Source organism: Lygodium microphyllum, chromosome 26, assembly GCF_053477565.2.
Source record: "Lygodium microphyllum isolate KBCC chromosome 26, Lygodium_microphyllum_v1.1.10, whole genome shotgun sequence".
Lineage (NCBI taxonomy): Eukaryota > Viridiplantae > Streptophyta > Polypodiopsida > Schizaeales > Lygodiaceae > Lygodium > Lygodium microphyllum.
In genome coordinates this window covers 127,317,052-127,341,045 of record NC_141160.1, presented here as the reverse complement: position 1 = coordinate 127,341,045, position 23,994 = coordinate 127,317,052, and positions in this window count along the sequence as shown.

Sequence of the window (23,994 nt, the reverse complement as noted above, 5' to 3'; positions counted from 1 at the left end):
CTCAAATATATCACTGAGTGTTTGTCTTGTCAATGTATCAAAGCCGAACATGTCAAAATGCCAGGAAAGTTACAACCACTCGATATTCCCCAAATGAAATGGGAATTCATCAGTATGGACTTTGTTGTTGGCCTACCCCAAGTTCAGGGAGGATACAACTCCATCATGGTTGTGGTTGACATGCTTACTAAGGTTGCATACCTTATTCCTATAAAGACAAACTATAAAGACTTAGATATTGCAAGATTTTTTATCAAGGAGATTTTCAAGCTACATGGGCTACCCATAAGAATCATTAGTGATCGTGATTCTCTCTTCACATCACACTTTTGGAGAGCTATCTTTGAAGCCATTGGGACTCAACTTTGTTTTAGTATAGCTTATCATCCCCAAACCGATGGCCAAATAGAGCGAGTCAATCAAGTCATTGAGGATATGCTAAGGGCACACTGCTGTCGCGAGCCAAAAAGGTGGATTCAATACTTACCTTTGGTTGAATTTGCCTACAATGCTTCTTACCAACAAAGAATTCAGATGACCCCTTTTCAAGCATTGTATGGTCATGACTGTCGAAGTCCCCTAAACTTCTCAGATCCAACCTTGAGGGTTGAGGCTTCAAGGCAGATGTTGGAAGAGATGGATGAGTAAGTAAAGTCAATAAGATAGGACATCCAAACCGCCAAGGATAGACAGAAAACATACGCAAATTTGAAGCGTCAAGATAGAATCTTCAAGGAAGGAGACATGGTCTTCATTCGTGTACACCCTAAGAAGAGTTCCCTATCCTTAGGAGAGTGCAAGAAGCTAAGTCCAAGGTATTTTGGACCATACAAGATCCTCAAGTGCCTAGGACCTAATGCTTTTAGATTGCAACTCCCTGAGAACCTAAAGGTTCTGGGGAAAAGTAACCAAGATAAGGGAATTAGATAATTGCTTGGAAGCAAAAGACCAATCAGTAAATTGGAATAACATATTTATTGCTAATAGAACTTAAGGTATTGGTTAAGTTGGGTTAATAGGGTACGGCCCTAACCCAAGGATATAAGGATTAACAAACAAATTCACTAACCCTTACATTGTCGGTCCTAGGGTTCCAAATTCAAACCAAGTTTCATCTTTTTAGCGAGCGATCCTTAGGGTAAAAACCCTAGATCATCCCTTGCAAGTACATCCTATTGTCCCTACATTCCGTGAATGTGGGCAAGTCTTTAGGGTATAAGAGTTTCAGCTTTAGCAATAAGAGCGATTAGGTCATGTCCTCAACGTGCTAAATCTTAGTTAACACTTGGGATAAGTTGCATCGCTTAACCATTCCTAAACGAGTCCCTCGCAGTTTAGGTATTTTAGGGTAAACCAATTTACTTGTCTATTATTGAAGATATTTACGATACCATTCTCATAATCACATGATTCATTGTCTACCTATGATTAGATTTACAAACGCAAGCTGTACTGGCTAAGCTCCAAGCGCATGTTAAGTTACGACACAATTTCTATTGATCCTTCTAGAACTTGCATTCAAGATTCCAGTACTAAGCTTTAGGGTTTGATGTTAAAATGAATCATGCAGCATTTTTCTAATTTTCATTTATGAATGAATTATTTGTATGCTGAATGAGCATTACACAACCCTTTTGTAACTACTTACATAATTGATTTGAGTTTTATGTCAATTTCCAGGTGATTAATCTACTTCATGCAGCCCTAGAATCATTTCCATGCCTTTCAAATTTACTTCTCATGAATCATTTCGAAGAAAAGATATCTAATAATGCGACTACAATTTATTCTTTCCATGCATAATCGAAGTGTACTACCATATTTTTGACTTTATAAATATGGTGATTAGTTGATCTAAATTTGTTACTTTGCATCCTATTTCCATAAATGATTCATGCACAATTGAAATATCACGACGTAAATCAAAATTAGGAAGAAAACCTAGACTTGTAGTGAAATGTCTACATGGATGTTAGGAGATGATCCTCCTACGGTTACGCCTTGTGCCTTTTTAGGGGCCATCACGTATTCGACCTTCTTGCCTTGGCCGTAGACTTATGATCTTGGCCCGTCTCCCTCGCACGCGTAATTTCTTTTTGAGATTCAGCTTCCTTGATCAATTCCACTGTCTTTCAGAACTGGGCTTTAGAAATGGAAAATTATGAACTCCCTTTCTTTTTGTAGGAGTTCTAGAAATACAAGTGTTCTTCACGGAAAGGTGCTTAACCGTCTAGTGTGGGAATCCACGGGAAGGAGAAAAATAGCTTTGTAATATGCAAGGGGGGAAAGGTTGCTTAAATTCCGGGGGTTATAAAGACCCCTTTGGAAAGGGTTTATAAAAGTCCCTAGGAAGGGTTTTTAAGAGAACTTGTGAGGGGGAAAATCCACGGAAGGGTTTGAAAACAGCTTTGTGGAATTTCTAAGGGGAGAGCTTTGAAAAACTTGGCTATGGTGTCTTTTGGGGAAACCAAGGGGGAAAAAAGGTTTTAATTCTTGGAGTACTTAAAGGGGACTTGGGTGGAAATTGCAAGGAGAAAGGGGACTTGGGTGGAAATTGTGAGGGAATGGGTTTAAATCCCAGGGAGAGGGTTATAAAACCCACTTGGAAGGGGCTTATGAAAGCCCACAAGAAGGGGGGTTTCCTAAGGGCCTTTAGAACCTTCCCAAGAAGCTTCTGGGAAGCTTCTCTAGGCGTGATTTCTACACGTGGAGGAGAGGAGATGATTTATAGTGGTGGCTTGTTGGCGGGCAGGGCCAAAATGATGGCCGTGGCGGATCTTCGGCGGCAATCTTCCCTCCCTCACGGTGCACTTAGAGGTTCAGGCGGCGACAGTGAATGCAGACGTAATTCCCTCCTCCCTCCCTCAACCTCACGACTACACGGCTCATTTTTTTTCCTCTCTCGCAATCTGTCACGGCCTGCCAACTGCAGCGTTAGACTCAGCTTCCCTTCTCATGACCACCTCTCCCCTCCACCCCTTTGAGGTGGTATTTTTAGGAAGAGGGGGTAAGGCCTCCCTCCCCCACGTGGTGCCCGCATGGCTCCTCTTCCTCCACCTCTCCTATTTCCAATCATAGCCCCCATCCTCTTCCCTCAGCCATGCTTTGGCTGGGGGGAAGAGGATTAAAAAAATTTACATTTAATCTAATATTATCCTCTTAACCTCCTCCCAAGAGGAGTTTCTCATGAAAATATGCGGGTTTCATTAAACCATGTCCCATTTGGCCAGTGGAGAGTGTATGATTAAAGACGAACCATCCGTAACCACAATGCCGGCATTGACATTTTCCCGGGACTTCACATAGCCTCATAATATTTTCAGTAAAAATATTACAATAGGGGTGCCACCTACAGACAACTGAGCAAAAGCTAGAGTGATTAGAGTAGATGTCCCCACAGGTGTGGCTGATCCTATAGGTGACACAACTCCAGCAGAACAACGAGAAGGAGATACTGTTCGGTACCTCCACAACAACCACCTAAGCCACCCTCTCTCAAACCTGCACGAGAGCGAGAAGTAGCACGTGTATCCCAAGGCGACCGTGGGCTCACTACATCTACGTCTCCGCAACATCCCCTTGAACCACTCCCTCCATCTGGCCCAAGTCTAGAGCATTGACCTCATCTACTAGAAACTAAAGCATCAAAGCGCACGCAAGTAGAACTAATAGAATGGCCTGATAATGTCCAAGACAGCTCGTGGTCCGCCATATCTTTGAATCCAACTATCTGATCTGGAGACATAAGTGTCAAGATACCATGTAGCTCCTCATTGCTCATCCCTCGACTCATCGTGCTAATCTAAATATCCACAAAGGTAACTTGCACAGACAAAAATTGATGTTATCATAATCAATATAAATCAAGCAAAGCACAATAATATAAATCTTTACAAAATGATCTTACTTAAAATGCATATCTTATATACCCTTATAAGTGATTTGTCAACGAATTGAGTAGGTGGATGCTCCAAGTATGAAGTACCCTATAGTCCCATTTCAATCTCTTGACACAAATTTGCATATGCTAGAAGGTTAATAGACAAGTCACCACAAAAGGATGAGTACACCTCAATCTTTAAGAATTCTTGGACTCATATATTTTCATCATCGTTATCCAATTCTTGCTCCTCTACATGCTCGAAGCTTTCGGCGGCCTCCACCCCTTGAAATATCAACCCCTCTATTTGCATATTGTCCTTATCTACGCTGGGAACATTGCTTTGATCATATACTCTCGCACTTTAGGGAGCTGAATGTATAACATAGCACCATCGAGGTTGTTGGGGATTTGGATAGAGAATTACCTATTCAAAATCACGTACAAGAGAGATTTAACTTTTGTGACATGTACCATGTTGTAATAAAATTAAAAAAAAAGAATTCATGAACCTATTTACAATGGATCGGGAACACAAACGTCTCACACAAATCCGTCCATCTTTTTTTCGAATCTATTTTGAAAAATCCAGATGGACCTCATCAAATAGTTGCTCCAACTCCTTTAAGTACCACTTTGAACCACTACACATCGAACATGATCATGGAGAAGCTATTGTAATCCACCGTGATAAAACTTTGCAAGTTCCCAAAATACTCAATCTCATCTATAACGGTGTTTGGATCTATTTCTCGTCGTCGGCTCTCTTCCTCAAACATTTTCGTCGTACGTGTTAAATAGACAATCGACATTTTCATCTAATTGCGAGCTTACATTGAGAGCAAGGACATGGGACACGCTGATTAAGATACGACTTGCGATCTTGAACATCACGACCTTCATCGTTTTCCATTTGGTCTACGTTACAACAAACAAATTGTTTTTGTTATTATTCTTTTTTTCTTTCTTAAATTGTTTGAGATGGGATTTCTTCTCTTATAACTCAAAAAAATTAACGTATGTAAAGTCACCCACAAATAATATATGTCAGAGTGTTTCCTGTCTCGTGGTATTGCACTGGACCTGACTGGACCTTGCCACCACCACCAACACTACCACTATTACTACTACTACAAACAAGAAAAGAAGAAGTTAAAGAACAAGATCTTACCCTCTCTTTGTTTTTTATCCATTCATTCTCTTTTCTCCCTCCCTCTCTCTTTATTTATTATGTTGTATGTTTATTCTCTCTCTCTCTCTCTCGTTCCTTCTTTCTTTTTCTCTCTTCCTCTCCCTCTCTCATTTCCTTTAACAAAACATCTCTCTTTCTCTCTCTCTCTCTCTCTACTACTGCTACTGCTACTGCTACTGCTACTGCTACTGCTACTGCTACTGCTACTGCTACTGCTACTGCTACTGCTACTGCTACTGCTACTGCTACTACTACTACTACTACTACTACTCTTTGTTTTTTATCCATTCATTCTCTTTTCTCCCTCCCTCTCTCTTTATTTATTATGTTGTATGTTTATTCTCTCTCTCTCTCTCTGTTCCTTCTTTCTTTTTCTCTCTTTCTCTCCCTCTCTCATTTCCTTTAACAAAACATCTCTCTCTCTCTCTCTCTCTCTCTCTCTCTACTACTACTACTACTACTACTACTACTACTACTACTACTACTACTACTACTACTACTACTACTACTACTACTACTACTACTACTACTACTACTACTACTACTACTACTACTACTACTACTACTACTACTACTACTACTACTACTACTACTACTACTACTACTACTACTACTACTACTACTACTACTACTACTACTACTACTACGACTACTACTACGACTACTACTACGACTACCACCACTACCACCACTACTACTACTACTACCACTAAGAAAAGAAGAAAAAAAAAAACAACAACAACAACAAACAAGACTACTACTACTACTACTACAAAAAACAAGAAAAGAATAAATTAAAGGATTACTACTACCACTACTACTACTATTAACAAGAATAAGAAATTAAAGAACTACTACTACTATTACCACCACCACTACTACTACCACTACAAATAAGAAAAGAAGAAATTAAATAACTGCTACTACTACTACTAAGAAGAAAAAACAACAACAACAACAAACAAGACTACTACTACAAAAAAAAAACAAGAAAAGAATAAATTAAAGAATTACTACTACCACTACTACTACTATTAACAAGAATAAGAAATTAAAGAACTATTACTACTATTACCACCACTACTACTACTACCACTACAAATAAGAAAAGAAGAAATTAAATAACTGCTACTACTACTACTACTACTACTATAGACAAGACAGGAAGAAATTAAAGAACATGATCTTACCCTCTCTTTGTTTTTTATTCATTCATTCTCCTCTCTCCCTCCCTCTTTCTCTGTTTCTCTCTTTCTTTATTATTTTTAATGTTTTATCCCTCTCTCTCTCATTCCTTCTTTCATTTTCTCTCTTTCTCTCCCTCTCTCATTTCCTCTCTTTCTCTCTCAGTACACATCATTTTTGACAAAAACAAGGAAAAAAAAGAGAAAAAACAAAAACAAACCAAGAGGGAACAATGCACTCACCGCAAAGGCTCCAAGATGGATTCGGCGGCTCCTCTTCGCGATGGTGGCTCATCTTCACCCTTCGTACACTTCCTCCTCTTCTTCGCAAATGGCGGCGGCGGCGGCGGCGAGAAGCTCTCATTTTCCCTCTTTCTCTCTTTCTCTCCCTCTCCCTCTTAAATGCAAGACGCAATTCACTCTCTATTTTGCTCCCTCTTTCATTCATTTGCGCAAAATGCCGCGCTCGAGTTTTGGCCCACTTTTTTTCACCTGAGTACCGTCGCTATTTGCAAATAGTGACACAGCTAATTTGCATTGGAAATCGCCATCGCTATGCTCCTATATCCTTATAGTGCATGCATTATGGAATCAAGGATGGAATCTAAGGTGATAGACGATGATTCTTCTTACGGTTGTGTGTTAAGCAAAGATAGCAAAAGGGCATCTCAATTTGTAACTATATGTGTTAATCATCCCCATAATTGGATTACATTTAGAGATTATCCGATTTCATCTAATGCTGGAGAACTCAAGGGTTTTTAGATAGCATTATTATAAATGGTGGCTATGGCATTGCTACTTGGAAGATGTTTTTACCTCCAAGTAAAGAAAAAAAAATATTTGTGGTTGGTTTTCAAGAATGGACAACAAGCAATGTAGGTAGATTCAAGAGTATTGTAGCCATGTGCAAAGCTGAAAAGGGTTATGTACATCATGCTGAAAAAGAGTTGAAGAAATATGGTATTTTGGTTGTTTGCAGATGACTATATTTTTGGGATATTTGCAAATTTTAATTTTATTAATAAATTGGTTGAAATCATTGTAGTAATTAATGCTGAAAATAGGGTTGACAAGCATGTAATTCATGTATCCACTTTGGAGATGTTTGATGTCATAAGTGAATTTATTGGACAAGAATCTAAAAGGCTGCAAAAGAGGATTGAAGCATTGGTGGAAAAAAAATGTAAAATGGTTGACAAAAGGTTATGCTTGTGGCTTTGGGTTTATCCCTGAATAATTAGGCATTGTGGTCTCTCTATACACGATATGCAATGAGTCAACAATGTGACAATAAGGAATGTAGGTGCCGGGCCTATTGTAGATGAATTTGCAGAGGCCTTTGTTTACAAGGCTATTTATTCCATGGGGGATTCATACTCTCGCTACAATCAATTTCAACTTGCATTAGAGAGCTAAGATATCACTACTATGAAAACAACACTTGGCTTAGTATGCAGGTGTACCCTTCCATAGGGGGCAATTGACTCAATTATCCATATGATGAATGTGATGCATAAGGTCTTGAGAGACTATATCCCCAGAGCTCATGATGCCCTTTCTTGATGATGCCCCTATTAAGGGCTAGGAGGTGCAAGAAAAGAACAAGGAATTGGATGACAGGGGTTGCAAGATGTTTATTCCTAACCACATAATTGATTGCAAGAAGATTTTGAATCGATTAGAGGAAGTGCATATCACTTTGTTGCATGCAAAATCCGTCTTTGGTATTGAGGAGGTGCTAATTGTAGGTCACATGTGTGGCCCCTATGGATAGGATTCTTCAGTAGTTAAGATTGATAGCAATGCTCTAATATATTAAAAGTGCATGCATCTTCTATTTGATATGGATCGCTCATCTTGTGATGTGGATGAAAGCCTTTATTAGTTATTCAATATATAGGGTGTAATATACCCTATACAACCCATATATATTACATGCACATGATGTAGAGGATGTGCATATAGTAACTTCCATGAGATTTCAAATGGGTAGTGGATTTGGTCACTATCCCTATAGGTTTATGGTAGATACGGTACCTCGGGCTTATGTGTGAAGACCTAATAAATCAAGCAGAAGGAAAAACACTTAGGACAAAGACTACTTAGGTAGTGTGTACATTTCTCTTGGAAGAGATTTTGTGTTGGTGTGCATGTTTTGGAAAAACTATAGCAAATAGGGGTGAATTGGATGTAGATGAAGTATGAGAGTTCTTTCTCTCGGTTGGTGATAAAGCTGGTTCTTAAAACTAAGCTGGCAAAAGTGAACATGGACATCCATCTATCATTAAGGCCTTAGCAAAGTCATGTGGAGGGAATATGAAAGAGTGGCAAAAATGAATTCTCCGAAATGCTTTATGGGTTGATAGAACAAGTCCATATATCCCTCTAAGATACGAAAAAAAGGAGATCACATGTCACCATCTATTATTCTCCCCCATTAGTTGAAAGATACCATATTGAAGCATAAATAGAAACAATTATTATTATGATAGTGCAAACAATTATGGTCATGGTAAGAGAGAGCAAGAGGATAATCATGGTAGAGGAGACAAAGATTATAATAGATGATAATGCAAAACAATGATGATCATGGTAAGAGAGAGCTAGAGGATGATCATGGTAGAGAAGACATACATAATCATAATGCTATCACACATCATGAGCACAATCATGTAGACAGGAATCTTGCATAACTCGAATTTTAATTTATTTTTTATTAAATCACTACAAGAGAGCGGAAATATTGATATGATTGGACATGCTTTCATGAATTCTTCTACAATCATACTCATAGGGGTATATTTAGAAATGTGTTTAACCTATATATGTAATGTGCTCATAAATGTGCATAGAAGCATAACATAAATAAGAAAAATAAATTAAAATGCAAACATGACTCATTATAATTTTCTAACTATTATCAAGAGAGAGAAGGGAAAAGAGTCAAGTGATAGAGGAGACATGATAAGACACATGTAGAGCTATCATGGAGATAATGTACATTTTAATCATCTTCTTCTCAATGCAAGAAACATTATCCACAAATAATTCTTGTCAATAACAAGGTAAACTTTCCTTTTCTTATTTTTATAATTCTATTTCTTCTTAGGAACACAAAGCCCCTATTTATTTTTTGTGTTCTTCTTTTCATAAACAAGACCATTCAAGAGTGAAAACATTGCTCAAGAGACTTTCTTCTTGTCAACAAATAAGGTAGGACTTATTATTATTATTATTCTTTTTGTGAAGATCATATAGTCCTAATCTATCTCTTGTGCTTTTCTTCTCAAGATCACAACTGTCAAGAGAGAAAGGATCATTCATGTGAAAGGAAATTGTAATGAATCCCAAGAAAAAAATATTTTCATTTCTAGTATCTTTCATTATTTTTACAATGTGCACTACAAGGATATGGAGGTATAGTGACAGTGGTTTCCGACGTAAAATAGCGGCATCGCTATTTGCATTGCTATTAGTGTTGCAAATGTAACGCTAATAGCAACGCAAATAGCGATGGTACTTAGACGAAAAAAATGCGGGCCAAAACTCGAGCACGTTATAAATTTGAACACATATACAAAAGAGAGAGTGAAAGGGAGAGTGAATATCTTGCATTTGAGAGGGAGAGTGAGAGAAACAGAGAAAGATGGAGAAAGAAGGCTTCTCCCCGCCGCCGCTGCAGTTCGCGAAGAAGAGGAGGAGGTGTACGGAGGGCGAAGAGGAGCCACCGTCGCAAAGAGGAGCCGCCGAACCCTTCTTCGAGCCTTTATGGTGAGTGCATTGTTCATTCTTGCTTTGCTTTTGTGTTTTCTCTCTCTCTCTCTCTTACTTGTTTTTATTAAAATTTGTGTGTATTGAGAGAGGGAGAGGAAATGAGAGAGAAAGAGAGGGAGAGGGAGAGAAAGGGAGAGGAATTGAGAGAGGGAGAGAGGAAATGAGAGAGGGAGAGGGAGGGCGAGGAAGGGAGAGGAAATGAGAGAGGGAGAGGTAGAGGGAGAGGGAAACATTAAACATAATACGAAAAGAGAGAAAGAGACGGAGAGGGAGAGGGAGGGAGAGGAAATGAGAGAGGGAGAGGAAGAGAGAAAAAACATTAAATATAATAGGGAAAGGGAGAAAGAGAGGGAGAGGGAGAGGAAGAGAGAAAAGGAAATGAGAGAGGGAGAGGAGAGAGAAAAAACATTAAACATAATAGGAAAAGAGATGGAGAGGGTGAGGGAGGGAGAAGAAATGAGGAATGGAGAGGAAATGAGAGAGGGAGAGGAAAGAGAAAAAGAAATGAGAGAGAGAGGAGAGAGACAAAGAGGGAAAAAACACTAAACATAATAGGAAAAGAGAGAAATAGAGGGAGAGGGTGAGGGAAGGAGAGGAAATGAGAGAGGGAGAGGAAGAGAAGAAAGAAAGGTAATGAGAGAGGGAGATGAGAGAGAAACAACATTAAACATAATAGGGAAAGAGAGAAAGAGAGGGAGAGGGAGAGGGAGGGAGGGAGGGAGAGGAAATGAGAGAGGGAGAGGAAGAGAGAAAAGGAAATGAGAGAGGGAGAGGAGATAAGAGAAAGAACATTAAACATAATAGGGAAAGAGAGAAAGAGAGGGAGAGGAAGAGAGAAAAGGAAATGAGAAAGGGAGGAGAGAGAAAAAAAATTAAGCATAATAAGGAAAGTGAGAGAGAGAGAGAGAGAGGGTGAGGGAGGGAGAGGAAACGAGAGAGGGAGAGGAGATAAGCGAAAAAACATTAAACATAATAGGGAAAGAGGGAGGAGGGAGAGGAAATGAGAGAGGGAGAGGAGAGAGAAAAAACATTAAACATAATAGGAAAATAGAGAAAGAGAGGGAGGGAGAAGAAATTAGCGAGGGAGAGGAAGAGAAAAGGAAATGAGAGAGGAAGAGGAGAGAGAAAAAACATTAAACATAATAGGAAAAGAGAGAAAGAGAGGGTGAGGGTGAGGGAGGGAGAGGAAATGAGAGACGACGAGGAATAAAGAAAAGGAAATGAGAGAGGGAGAAGAGAGAAAAAACATTAAACATAATAGGGAAAGAGAGAAAGAGAGGGTGAGGGTGAGGGAGGAACAGGAAATGAGAGAGGGAGAGGAAGGAAAAAACATTAAACATAATAGGGAAAGAGAGAAAGAGAGGGAGAGGGAGACGAAATGAGACAAGGAGAGGAAGAGAGAAAAGGAAATGAGAGCGGGAGAGGAGAGAGAAAAAACATTAAACATACTAGGGAAAGAGAGAAAGAGAGGGAGAGAGTGAAGGTGAGGGAGGGCGAGGAAGTGAGAGATAGAGAGGAAGAGAGAAAATGAAACGAGAGAGGGAGAGGAGAGAGAGAAAACATTAAACATAATAGGGAAAGAGAGAAAGAGAGGGTGAGGGTGAGGGAGGGAGAGGAAATGAGAGAGTGATAGTAAGAGAGAAAAGGAAATGAGAGAGGGAGAGGAGATAAGAGAAAAAACATTAAACATAATAGGGAAAGAGAGAAAGAGAGGGAGAGGGAGAGGAAGGGAGAGGAAATGAGAGAGGGAGAGGAAGAGAGAAAATGAAAGAAAGAATGAGAGAGAGAGGAATAAAACATTAAACATAACAGGGAAAGAGAGAAAGAGAGGGAGAGGGAGAGGGAGGGAGAGAGAGAAGGAGGGAGAGGTTGTTGTTTTCTTGTTTGTAGTAGTAGTAGTAGTAGTAGTAGTAGTAGCAGTTTTTTTTTTCTTTTCTTGTTTATTGTTGTTTAGTTTTTTTGTTTTTTGTTATTGTAGTAATAGTAGTAGTAGTAGTTTTTTCTTCTTTTCTTGTTTATTGTAGTAGTAGTAGTAGTAGTTTTTTTTTTCCTCTTCTTTTCTTATTTATTATAGTGATAGTGGTAGTCATAGTCGTGGTCGTGGTTGTGGTCATGGTAGTAGTAGTAGTAGTTGTTGTTGTTTTTTTTTTCTTCTTTTCTTGTTTATTATACTGGTCCTGGTAGTGATATTCGTGGTCGTGGTCGTGGTCGTGGTCGTGGTCGTGGTCGTAGTTGTGCTTATAGTCGTGGTCATGGTCATGGTCATAGTCATGGTCGTGGTCGTGGTCATGGTCGTAATCGTAGTCGTAGTCATAGTCGTGGTCATAGTCGTAGTCGTGGTTGTGGTAGTAGTAGTGGTTTTCTTGTTTGTTGTTGTTGTTGTAGTAGTAGTAGTAATGGTTCTTTTTGTTTTCTTGTTTATTGTTGTCTAGTTTTATTATTTGTTGTTGCTGTAGTAGTAGTAGTAATAGTAGTTTTTTTTTCTTTTCTTGTTTGTTGTTGTTGTTGTTGTAGTAGAGAGAGATATATATTTTGTTAAAGAAAATGAGAGAGGGGGAGGAAGAGAAAAAAGAAGAAGGAATGAGAGAGATTGAATAAACATACAACATAATAGAGAAAGAGAAAAAGAGAGAGAGATGGAAGGAGATGAGATAATGAATGGATAAAAAACAAAGAGAGAGTGGTGGCAAGGTCCGGTGAGGTTTGGTGCAACACCATGAGATGAAACACTCTGACATATATAGATTAATTTGTGGGTGGGTGGGTGGAGACTTTACATATGTTAATTTTTGTTGAGTTACAAGAGAATAAATCCCTTCTCAAACAATTTAAGAAAGAAAAAAAGAATGATAGCAAAAACAAATTGTTTATCGTAACATAGACAAAATGGAAAACAATGAAGGTCTTGATGTTCAAGATCACGAGGTGTATCTTAATCAGCGTGTCCCATGTCCTTGCTCTCAATGCAAGCTGGAAATTAGAGGAAAATGTCGATTGTCTATAGAACACATACGATGCTTCGACCAGTTTCAATATGAGATCATTGATCAGGCGATCTTGGATTTTTAGCAAAAGTTAAGAAAAGTTAATATCAATCATGCATTGTACTCGCAAGCTAATTGAATACCATATACAAAAAGATTGGATCTGGTTGGAAAATTTTTGATCCAGGGAGGTGACGTCTCATCCCAAGGAGGAGTGCGCCCTTTGCAGCCAATTAGAAGAGTTTGTGAGCATACAATGGATGGAGTGCGTGAGCCAATCAACTACTTGGAAGGTACTACCCAATCTATACCATCAATACCAGAGGAGACAAAAACCTTCCAAACTTACCTACAATCTTAGAGCCTGAGATGGAGGCAATGATCGATGCATTGATTCCCATGGATGTCAAGACTTCTGATCCGCTTAGAGAGAAGGCATCCATACCATTATATGATGGGTGCTGAGTATCTCGCTTGAAAACACTGCTTGCACTCCTAAGTGTGCAAGCAAAATATGGGTGGAGCGATGCGAGTGTGACCAAGTTGTTTAGGTACCTTGTACGTACGCTTCCTTAATTTATTTTCGGCACTATCAATTAAAACATTTGTGATTTTTCAAGGTGTTTTATGATTTTTTTCAGGTTACTAAAATATCATATATTACCACTTGCAAATACCATGCTTGAGTCTCATGATGATGCACGACATGTTCTACGAAAGCTTGGCATGGACTACAACAACATCCATGCATGTATCAACGATTACATGCTGTTTCAAGGAGAATACAAGACTATGGAGATATGTCCAAAGTGTGGTGCTCACAGGTATTGTCAGGACTTCCAAGGGCAAACCATCCCTCAAAAAGTTCTTAGACACTTTTCGCTTATCCCCCGCATAAACCACATGTTTCGCACATCCGACATGGCGAGCTTGACAATGTGGCATGTGCAGAATAGGTCCATAGATGGAGTTCAATGAATATCAGCGGATTCACGCGCATGGAGCCACATTGACTCTACCTTCCCAAGCTTTGCCCAAAAGCCAAGGAATCTTTGGCTTGATCTTGCAATGGATGGCGTGAACCCATTCGGTCTACGCTCAACGTCTTACAGTGTGTGGCCTATAGTCCTTGTCAACTACAATATCTCTCCATAGATTTCTACAAAGAAAGGACATCTCATCCTTAGCTTACTTGTCCCCGGCCGCTACAAAGTCAAAAATATGGACGTGTATCTTCATGCATTAGTCGATGAGCTTAAGATTTTGTGGGAGGAGGGGGTCACCGTGTAAGATATGAGCAAGCGCGATGGTCGATGTTCTGCCAATATTCGAGCCATTCTTATGTGGATGATGCATGACTTTTCGGGATTCGGAGAGTGCTCAAGTAAATAGGCTTCTGTTCTCGTTGGTAATATCTATCATAGCTCGTTCAAGTTTATATTCACTGGATAGAGGTGTTGGAACAAGTCGGGTTACCTCAGGTTATCATGGATGTCCATTATGTAGACCACAGTTAGACTCCCGAAGGTCATAAACCATGAAGAAGATGGTATATTAAGGACACACCACTTTCTTGCCAGAGGGTCATGAACTCAAGGAAGGTTTTCTTGGACGACCTCCAACATGTATGAATGCCGCAAGGTGGTACAAGCTGAAAATGGTCTACGCAGAGTCACATCCAAATAGAATGCAACAGTTCTTAGTTTTCTACAAGTTGCCATATTGGACCCACTTACAGATCAATCACTTGTTGAATCCCATGCATATTTTCAAGAACGTGGGCATCTTGCTATGGGACCACATCATAGGAAAGAGAGACACTATAGGGGCACGAATGGATTTGAAGGAGGTAGGCAAGATGGAGGCGCTTTGGCCACAGTCGAGTACTGATGGTCGTGTGTAGCTACCTTGCGCCCCTTGGGTTTTGTCCACTAAAAAAGAGTGCATTATGAAGCAAATAGTCAAGTCTATCCTCATTCGGACAGGTATAATGCATTTTCTCAGGTCTGCATTTTCTAAAGACGATCAATTATCAAGGCTAAAATCCCATGATTGGCATAAGACATGTCAAGTTTTTACTACAAATGGATTGTAATTGGCATGTGAATTTTGCTATTTGGAGTGTATTCATTGTTCATAATGCTTTCTCATTTGTGGCAGTTTGTACTACCGATCACGATCGTAGGATGCCTTACTCCAAAAATACGTGGGGCCATTTACACGTTTTCGACTTTAGTGCAATGGATCTCATAGAAGGAGATTAAGTCGTCCTCTATTGAATCGGCGAGATGGGGAGCAATGGAGACGGTCTATCTCTTTGAGAAATACATGCCTACCAGCATGCTCACGATACAAATGCACCTTCTTGTGCATCTTGTGGATGAAGTGGAGATTACTGGACCCATCCATACATGATGGATGTTCTTCTTGGAGCACTTCATGAAAACCGTGAAAGGCACTAGTACATATTTCACAATGGCTATCAATGGTGGATCTAGACAATAATATGCTATGGTCACTGAAGGACGATGATAGACTGACCAAAGATGTGGTGGTTGGAAATGGGTTAGAAAAAAGAATGGATGCTACAATGGAGGTGAAGGTGAATCACTTTTATATGTTGCACCATGCCTCTATGGAGACGTGGCTCACTAGGTACGAGCAAGTTAGGCAAGATCGAGAGGAAGGGCGATTTGAATTTTGACGTAATACGCGCCATTGACCGATTTGATATCTCGAGGGCATGGAGGAGATGCCGCGGTTCATGTCAATGGGATGGTTGCATGGAGCTTTGACTGTAACGTCTCGCGAAGGGACGAAGGTCTCAACCATGGAGTGGAAATTCTCGAGGGGATGTAGTCCAAAGGTGATGACGTGTTTAGGATTTGTTGTATCTATATTTTATATGCGATAACTAATTTGAGTGTTTCAATGTATAGTACAAAATATATAGTGTAGCATGGTCATGCAGACGGTATTTTCTCGTGGAATGTATTAACAAAATGCACTCCACAATAGAATGTGGTATCATGGCAAGGTTCAAGCAAGAGAGCCGACGACAAGCAACGGATCCAAACACGATTATAGATGAGATGTAGTATTTTGGGAACTTGCAAAGTATTGTTACGGTGGATTACCGTAGCTTCTCCATGATATTATTCAATGTGCAGTGGTTCAAAGTGGTACTTGAAGGAGCTGGAGCAATAGTTTAACGAGGTCCATCTGGATTTCTCGAAATAGATTCTGAAAAAAAATAGATGGATTTGCACGACACCTTTGTGTTGTTGGCCCATTGTTAACAGATGCATGAACTCATTTGTTTGTTAATTGTATTATGACATGGTACATGTCATAATAGTTTAATCTCTCTTATACGTGTTTGTGAACAAGTAATCTTCTATCCAAACCCCCGACAACCTCGATGGTGGTATGTTATACCTTCAGCTCCCCGAAATGCCAGAGTATATGATCAAAGAGATGTTCCGAGCATAGATGAGGACAATATGTAAATAGAGGGGTTGATATTGCAAGGGGTGGAGGCCACCAAAAGCTTGGAGCATGTAGAGGAGCCAACATGGGGTAACAATGATGGAAATACAAGAGTCCAAGAATTCTCTGAGAACGAGGTTGATGCCAGGAGGCATATTTCACGGTGGATTCCGTGCCACGGTGGATCCCATGAGGTTTTACGGTGGATTTCGTAAACTTTGATGACCGGGGCTCATACACAAAGTGGATTCTTTGTGCGAGAAGTTGATGGGGACGCCTGTCCTTTTCGGGCATTTCATTAACTTAGTGTGTACATGGGTGATTCCATAGCGGGTGATTCCACAAAATGCATATTAAATTAATAAACGTTTATGAGTTTAGAGTGCGCACTCATAATAAATTAAGATTAGGATTTATTTCTAACCAGTTGATTTATTTATGTAGCTGAAGGCTGCTAGGTATTCACTTTTGTCGGTTTAATTGTATTATTTTACTAACGATTGTGAATGCTTCAGTTGTTGATGTGTAGAGATAGCAGCAGTGGCGGAGGAAAGCATTGGAGGATAGCGAGTATTCGATTTATGGATTATATTTTGATAGATGCCACGCCTATATTTTGTCATGCCTATTTATTGAGGCATCGATTATTTATTATTATTTTGTATGCGCATGGGCGCACGGTTATGTTATTTCTATTTGGACATTGTATTGGGCGTGCCAGACTCTTTGGACACCGTCCATTAGCTTTATTCTTATTTTTGTGTAAAAGCAAACTCAAAAGCTAAAAGCTTGCTATTTTGTAAATTGGGCTATTTTTTGAGCATGAAGATGAAATATACATAAAATACATGCTTTGTGGAGCGCTCACACAAGGCATGGGGGGAGATTGCACCCAATTGGTCTCTTGCTCTTGTCGTTCATGCTTTTTACCTTGTAATTTGTGCAAAAAGTAGAGTTCATTGTTCTTGGGGACCTTTCGGCATTCACTACACAAGCATACAGCGTCCGATCTGCCCACCAGTGGTATCAGAGCGAAGCTGAGATCAAGAGCTTCCAATTGCTACCCATCTCGTGCAAAGGAGGAGCTCCTGGAATGACTGGGCTCTACGGTCAATCTCGTCGCGAACCTTCGATACAGGTAGACTTCTGGCGATCAAGAACCCCTGTTTCTGTCATTGGATCGTGAAGGACCGAGCTACAGAAGCGGAGGACTACTCCTATATCTCCTTCATCAAGTCGTGGATAAATAGTGAGAAATCCTCCATAGCTCATAAACTTCAAAGCTTTTGTTATTAGTAAGCTTAGCATTAAAGCTTGCTAAGCTTTAAAAAAAAAAGAGAGTTTCGATTTGACAACGCGAGGTCTTCAGGACCTCCGAATTTTCCGCCATGGAAAAAAAAAACGGCCCCCCCCCACGTTTTGCGCCATTTTCTGTTCAAGAAGTCTCAAGCTTAATCAATTAAGCTTAGTCACATAAAGCTCTTTAATCCTGCAAGTCACAACTAACTCCAGGTCACACCCAAACAGTCAAGTTCAGCAAGTATCTTCAAGTCAAATTCTGCAAGTTAGATAAATCGACTAAGTTTTGCAAGTCTGCAACTGTGCAAATCACATAAATCTGCAACTGTGCAAGTCAGACTAGTCAATTGGAGTCAGAACTGACTTGTGCTCAAAACTCCTAGAATGGCTATTCCTGCGCAGAAACTCCGAACTGCAAAGTTGTTCATTGGAAGGTACTCTATCCATACGCAGGTTTGCTGAAGCATTTTCAATATAAGAAGAAGGATAAAACACAGATTTTTCGAAGATTGAGAAAGCTATACCCAAAAACACATAAGCCTTGTGTTCCCGAACTTGAGCTACACTCATCCCGCTAACTAGATTTTGAGTGAGAAAGGTCTTTTGAGTTTTGCAGGATGACAAAACCACATATGGATGGCCGAAGGCGACCTACCTGAGCCTACGATGGAGCAAAAGCTAGACTTAATCATGATGCAATTGGAAGAAGAACGAAGGGCTAGGCAATCATTGCAAGCTCAACTGGCAAATTTACAAAGAGCGTCTACCGACAAAGAAGAACCTCAAGCTGAAGATCTTATTCGACGTACCATTGACACAACTCTTGAAGCTCAAACCATCCGCAAGGAATCAAAGATAAGTAAAAGAAGTTTCAAATTCCGTACTTTCAATGGCATACGAGAAGGAAAAATTGTTTTAGCATTCATTAGTCAGTTTGACGACTATTTCCATGAGGAAACCTATGCAGAAAAAGATAAAATCAAGTGTATCACTAATCATTTAGTAGATAGAGCATCTCTTTGGTGGACTGTAGTACGCAAGAGCATAGATTGTCCTGCTACTTGGGAGGATTTCAAGAAGAAGTTCATGCAAAATTTCCTTCCACCACAATTTCATGAGAAAGCTATTAAGCAATGGGATCTTCTCCAGCAACGGGATGGTGAGCCTATTCCTCAGTATACAGAGCGTTTTTGGAATGCATTACTCCAGCTACGCATGCTTGAAGACGTACCTGAAGTGACACATAAGCGCAAGTATATGTCTGGACTCCTTGGGCATTACTACACTGAAGTTAACATGTTCAAGCCTGCTACTCTTGAAGACGCCATTTCACTAGCTCACGACACTGAAGATAAGCTACGCAGTAGAGACAGATGTCCACAGCAATTCCAAGCCAATGGTAATTATGGATCTAAGCAATTCAATTCCAGTTTTAGAAGATTTAATCCAGGTCGTTTCTCTTCATCATCTTTCCGCAAAAATTGGGCAAAACCACCTGCATTACCATCCAATGTCAATCAAAACCCCAAGCCTATTCCACAGCCAAACCCTAATGTACCTAGACTTCCCGCCATTGCAAACAATGTAACCAAAGCCAAGCCAATAGTATGCTATAAATGCCACCAGCCTGGACATCTAGCAGCAAATTGTCATTCAAAGAAGCCACCTGCCCATATCAACTACCTTGGAGCAATGGACAAAGACGAACATGAAGATATGCCTGATTTCATAGAAGATGAGGATGATACTACTACTTCGGATACTTTGCCAGGTATGCCAACTCCACATTCTTTATTGACTATGAAATGTTTGGTGCATGGAAAGGAAAAGATTATTTTGCATGATGACGGTAGCACTCATGATTTTATTTCAGCAAAATTAGTAAAAGAATTGAAGTTACAGACTGTACCTACGCATTATCGCATCAAAGCTACATTCTTAGGCACTAGGTATAATGGTACACAGGAAGTGCATGACTTAGAGATTCAAGTTGGTCAATACACTGAAAGAAGAAATTTTCTAGTTGTTCCATTACAGTCGAGTGACATTATTTTAGGTATGCCTTGGCGTCACCAGCATAACCCAGATATAGACTATTCCACACATTCAATGAATATTAACTTTCAAGGAAAACCTATTACATTATATGGTATGCATGCATCTAATGTTTTTCCACTGCTTTCGCATAATCAAGCTAAACGTGCATTATGCAAGAGTAGTAAATCTTATCTCATCTGGGTGAATGAACTACAAGTCAAAGAAAATCATATGCACCCTAGGCATAAAGAATTTCTTGCATATTTTAAGGACTATTTTGCAGAAGACCTACCACCTGGTTTACCTCCTTCACGTCTAGAAGACCATAAGATAGATTTGATCCCTGGCACACAACCACCTTGCAAAGCACCATATAGGCATAACCAGATAGAGCAAAAAGAAATTCAGAGTCAAATTGAGGAATTACTAAATAGAGGATTGATTCGACCTAGTAGTTCTCCATTTGGTGCACCTGTCCTGTTAGTCAAGAAAAAGAATAATACCTATCGTATGTGCATTGACTATCGAGCTTTAAATAAGATCACTGTAAAGAATAGGTATCCCATTCCTAGAGTTGATGACCTTATGGACAAACTGCAAGGATCAGCTATATTTAATAAAATAGACCTCAAGTCTGGTTATCATCAGGTGAGACTAGATACGTCAGACATATTCAAGACTGCATTTAGGACACAGTTTGGTCATTACGAATTTTTAGTGATGCCATTTGGATTGACTAATGCACCTGCTACGTTTAGTAGAATGATGAACCGTATATTTCTGAAATATCAGTATTGTGTAATTGTCTTCTTTGATGATATTTTGGTGTTTAGTCAAAATGAGAAAGAACATTATGAGCATTTGTCATTGGTTTTTCAGCTACTAAAAGAAAATCAACTGTATGCAAATCCTGAAAAGAGTGAATTTTTTAAAATAGAAATTGAGTATTTAGGTCATATTATATCATCTGATGGAATTAAAGTTGATCCTAAGAAAATAGATGCAATATTGAATTGGCCTGTACCTAAAAACGTGCATGAGTTACGCTCATTCCTTGGTCTTGCTAGTTTCTATAGGAAGTTTGTACGTAATTTTTCATTACTTGCTTTACCATTAACCAAACTTCTGAAGAAAGGTATTGTCTATCATTGGTCCGAAAATCAACAAAAATCCATTAACTTAATGAAACATGCATTAACCCATGCCCATGTTCTACAGTTGCCTGATTTTAATAGGCCATTCTTTCTAGTAGTGACCGATGCTAGTGAATCAGGAATAGGAGCTGTGCTTATGCAAGACAATCATCCTATAGCCTATTCTAGTTGTAAGCTGAAACCTTCTGAATTGAAATATTCCACATATGACAAAGAACTATTAGCAATTGTACAAGCATTAAGACAGTGGAAACACTACTTAATGGGTTCAGAATTTATGATTAAGACCGATCAGCAAAGTATTAGACATTTACTTAGCCAACCCCAAATCTCTGACTGACATACCAAATGGGCATCCTTTATTCAAAGTTTTCATCCTATCTTTCAATACCAACCTGGAAAAGAAAATGTAGTGGCTGATGCATTAAGTAGAAGACCTACCATTCATAATATTTTTGTTATATCTTTTGATTCTTTGATTGCTATGAAAGATACTTATCATCAAGATATTACTTTTCATGCTGATTGGAATAAATTAGTTCAAAATAACTTAATTCCTATTGATTCATTATCATATAATGATAGATTTATGTTTTATGAAAAGAGATTGTGTGTTACAATTCCATTCTGATATTTTGTTTTGAATGAAATTCATTGTCCCCCATATCAAGGTCATAGAGGTATCATATCTACCTTACGTACATTAACTGAAGATTTTTATTGGCCGCATATGGACACTGATGTATCTAACTTTGTTTCTGAATGTTTGATTTGTCAAAGAGTTAAGAGACATCATGGTAAATAGTATGGATTACTTATGCCTTTTTCTATTCCATCTAAACCTTGGGAACAAATTTCTATGGACTTCATTACTGGTTTACCTAATACTAAATCTAACCATGATATGATTTGGACAGTTGTAGATAGATTTAGTAAACAAGCATATTTCATTTCATGTAAGAAAACTTTAACAGCATCACAAGCAGCACAATTGTTTTTGAAAATTGTTTTTACTAACCATGGATTGCCAAAAGTTATTATTTTAGATCGTGATTCTAGATTTTGTAACAACTTTTGGATTACTCTGTTTGCTAACCTAGGCACAAAGATTGATTTCTCATCTGCATTTCATCCAGAAACTAATGGACAAACAGAAGCCACTAACAGCACAATTGTAGATCTTTTACGTGCATATACTATCTCTAAACCACAGACATGGGACACACATTTGCATTTATTACAGTTTGCATATAACAATACACCACACACATCTACAAAGAAAGCACCGCTTGAAGTGATTTATGGATATAGATTATCTACACCTGTTGCATCTTTGTCAAATAGAATTCAAAGTGCTGATGATATTGCTAGTATGCATAATACTATTTTTTATGAGGTTAAAGATATGATTGTCAAAGCCCAGCAATCATATACCAAACAAGCCAACAAGAAAAGACAAGCAATGAATTTCAAAATTGATGACTATGTTTGGTTGAGAATAGAAAAACGTAGACTACAAAGTGTAGATAGACATCCAGTTGTGAAATTAGCCCCTAGATTTTATGGACCATTTAGGATCATTCATAAAATTAATGACAATGCATTCAAGTTAGAATTGCCACCTCACTGGAAAATTCACAACACATTTCACATTAGTTTATTGAGACCATTTAGAGGCCAATTACCTGTACACCCTGTTTATGAAAACCCACCTTTATTAGAGGAAGAGACTGAAATACTTGAACTCGAAGCTATCATAGACACTGACTTTATGACCACTAGAACTGGCCGAAGATATTCTAGATATCTAGTTAAATTTAAGAACCATCCTATAGAGGAAGCACAATGGATGCACGCTAGAGACTTAAATGCTTTCCCCACTCTGTTAGCTCCACATTGAGCTAATAGCAATTGAGGTCAATTGCTATCCCACCCCGGGGGTATGATGCCAGGAGGCATATTTCACGGTGGATTCCGTGCCATGGTGGATTCCGTAAACTTTGATGACCGGGACTCATACACAAAGTGGATTCTTTGTGCAAGAAGTTGATGGGGACGCCTGTCCTTTTTGGGCATTTCATTAATTTAGTGTGTACATGGGTGATTCCATAGCGGGTGATTCCGCAAAATGCATATTAAATTAATAAATGTTTATAAGTTGAGAGTGCGCACTCGTAATAAATTAAGGTTAGGATTTATTTCTAACCAGTTGATTTATTTATGTAGTTGAAGACTGCTAGGTATTCACTTTTATCGGTTTAATTGTATTATTTTATTAATGATTATGAATGCTTCAGTTGATGTGTAGAGATAGCAGCAGTGGCAGAGGAAAGCATTGGAGGATAGCGAGTATTCGATTTATGGATTATATTTTGATAGGTGCCACGCCTATATTTTGTCATGCCTATTTATTGAGGCATTGATTATTTATTATTATTTTGTATGCGCATGGGCGCACGGTTATGTTATTTCTATTTCGACATTGTATTGGGCATGCCAGACTCTTTGGGCACCGTCCATTAGCTTTATTTTTATTTTTGTGTAAAAGCAAACTCAAAAGCTAAAAGCTTGCTATTTTGTAAATTGAGCTATTATTTGAGCATGAAGATGAAATATACATAAAATACATGCTTTGTGGAGCGCTCACACAAGGCATGGGGGGAGATTGCACCCAATTGGTCTCTTGCTCTTGTCGTTCATGCTTTTTACCTTGTAATTTGTGCAAAAAGTAGAGTTCATTGTTCTTGGGGACCTTCCGGCATTCACTACGTGAGCATATAGCGTCCGATCTGCGCACCAGAGGTGGACTCATCCTTTTGTGGTGACATGTCTATTGACCTTCTAGTTTATGCCAAGTTGTGTCAGGAGATTGACATGGGACCATAGGAAAATACTTACTTGGAGCATCCACTTACTCAATTCGTTGACTAATCACTTATAAGGGTACATAAGATATGCATTTTAAGTGAGATTATTTTTTTAAGATTTATATTAGCGT